This window comes from Phyllobates terribilis, unplaced genomic scaffold (genome assembly GCF_046119375.1).
Source record: "Phyllobates terribilis strain yellow unplaced genomic scaffold, ASM4611937v1 Scaffold_12__6_contigs__length_324123572, whole genome shotgun sequence".
Classification (NCBI taxonomy): Eukaryota; Metazoa; Chordata; class Amphibia; order Anura; family Dendrobatidae; genus Phyllobates; species Phyllobates terribilis.
Genome location: NW_027362772.1, coordinates 15,679,370 through 15,682,269, shown reverse-complemented (window position 1 = coordinate 15,682,269; position 2,900 = coordinate 15,679,370).

The window sequence follows — 2,900 nt, the reverse complement described above, 5'->3', positions numbered from 1 at the left end:
CTCACATACTGCGCTGCTCTCTCCCTTGTGCTCACATACTGCACTGCTCTCTCCCCCGTGCTCACATACTGCTCTGCTCTCTCCCCCGCGCTCACATACTGCTCTGCTCTCTCCCCCGCGCTCACATACTGCGCTGCTCTCTCACTCGCGCTCACATACTGCACTGCTCTCTCCCCCGCGCTCACATACTGCACTGCTCTCTCCCCCGCGCTCACATACTGCGCTGCTCTCTCCCCCGCGCTCACATACTGCACTGCTCTCTCCCCCGCGCTCACATACTGCACTGCTCTCTCCCCCGCGCTCACATACTGCGCTGCTCTCTCCCCCGCGCTCACATACCGCGCTGCTCTCTCCCCCGCGTTCACATACTGCACTGCTCTCTCCCCCGCGCTCACATACTGCACTGCTCTCTCCCCCGCGCTCACATACTGCGCTGCTCTCTGCCCCGTGCTCACATACTGCGCTGCTCTCTCCCCCGCGCTCACATACTGCGCTGCTCTCTCCCCCGCGCTCACATACTGCGCTGCTCTCTCCCCCATTCTCACATACTTCGCTGCTCTCTCCCCTGCCCTCACATACTGCGCTGCTCTCTCCCCCGCGCTCACATACTGCGCTGCTCTCTCCCTTGCGCTCACATACTGCGCTGCTCTCTCCCCCGCGCTCACATACTGCGCTGCTCTCTCCCCCGCGCTCACATACTGCACTGCTCTCTCCCCCGCGCTCACATACTGCACTGCTCTCTCCCCCGCGCTCACATACTGTGCTGCTCTCTCCCCGCGCTCATATACTGCACTGCTCTCTCCCCTGTGCTAACATACTGCACTGCTCTCTCCTCCGTGCTCACATACTGCGCTGCTCTCTCCCCTGTGCTCACCTATTCCACTGCTCTCTCCCCTGTGCTCACATACTGCACTGCTCTCTCCCCCGTGCTCATATACTGCACTGCTCTCTCCCCTGTGCTCACATACTGCACTGCTATCTCCCCCATGCTCACATACTGCACTGCTCTCTCCCCCGCGCTCACATACTGCGCTGCTCTCTCCCCCGCGCTCACATACTGCGCTGCTCTTTCCCCCGCGCTCACATACTGCACTGCTCTCTCCCCGCGCTCACATACCGCGCTGCTCTCTCCCCCGCGCTCACATACTGCGCTGCTCTCTCCCCCGCGCTCACATACTGCACTGCTCTCTCCCCCGCGCTCACATACTGCGCTGCTCTCTGCGCTGTGCTCACATACTGCTCTGCTCTCTCCCCCGCGCTCACATACTGCTCTGCTCTCTCCCCCGCGCTCACATACTGCGCTGCTCTCTCCCCCGCGCTCACATACTTCGCTGCTCTCTCCCCCACGCTCACATACTGCACTGCTCTGTCCCCCACGCTCACATACTGCACTGATCTCTCCCCCGTGCTCACATACTGCACTGCTCTCTCCCCCGCGCTCACATACTGTGCTGCTCTCTCCCCTGCGCTCACATACTGCGCTGCTCTCTCCCTCGCGCTCACATACTGCGCTGCTCTCTCCCCCATGCTCACATACTGCGCTGCTCTCTCCCCCGCGCTCACATACTGCACTGCTCTCTCCCCCGTGCTCACATACTGCGCTGCTCTCTCCCTCGCGCTCACATACTGCGCTGCTCTCTCCCCCGTGCTCATGACGCGCCCCTGGGCCTGCTGTGTCGCGCAGCGTCTCGCGCACGGGGGCTTACCCGGAACCAGATCAGATGAGGGTTGTAGTCTCCGAGTGGCGGGGACCCGGTCCGTGCCCAGGGAGTCAACTCAGTGTGTGGCAGTCTTGATAGATGTTATTTGAGTGTCGACTACGCCACCCGTTGATTTGCAGCTATGGAGCTGCCGCTGCAGGGCAGACCGCTGAGGCCGGTGTAGAATTGTGCAGCGTGATAGTATAACCCCCAACGGGAGGGGTATGGTCTCAGGGCAGCCGACGTGGAAGATGAGGGTAGCAGGAACCACTCAGAGACGGTGCGGTGTAATTCAGGGTCTTTACTGGTAACAACGATAGACCCTCCCGGAGTACTTGCTAGCGAGCGGGGCCTGGTCAGTCCTTGAGCAGATGGGATCTCCCCTGGCCAGGCGGAGTTGTAGGCCTCCCAAACTGACTGTACTCTTCTGGCTACCTTGCTAGAAGCGGATATAAGTAGCCCACGTCCCTGAGTGTACCGTGTGGTGCTCACCCGTATGGCCGGTGACTCGGGGCCTTCTAATGGCTTCCGCTCCACGATGGCGGCGCTGGTCCCACGCGTGTGACCGTGCCTTCGGGTTTCTGGGCCTGAGGACCTGAAATCCCCTGCCGGTCGGCTTCTGCTGCTGGGTAAGAGTTAGTCCCCACAGCCTCGGACGCCGGGTCCGGTAAGAAAGCTTCTCAGTCAGGGCGAGCTCTGCAGCTGCCAGCCCCTGACTTGTAGTAGTATTGCTCCCACTGAGCTTCTGCTGTTTCTTCCTGTGACTGTTTCTTGTCTCTACTCTCCTTGACTGACTAACCCTGCTTCAGCCCCGGGTTTATATAGGGGAAGGTCTTCCCCTCCCAAGACTGGGCAGGAGGTGTGGCATGCACAGGATCACTGACCAAAGGACCTCCCACCTGCTCTCAGACATAACATTACATTACTGTGGGAAACCAGACCCCTGGGGTGCCACATTCCCCCCTAGTGAAATTTAGTACTCCGGGACTAAACATATTTTAGAAAAACATAACAAGATATAACAACAATAATAGTACAATAAGAAGAAACACATAAAGGTGGTCACGGCATGTCCGTAACCGGGTGTAGTCTTTGAAGAAAAGCAAGGTGTCCATTTCACCAAAACAGGGAGACGTAACCAGGTAGGGGTTTGTCCTGCCCCGAGTCCTTAACAGTCTTTAGTCCGTCCTGGGTTACGCT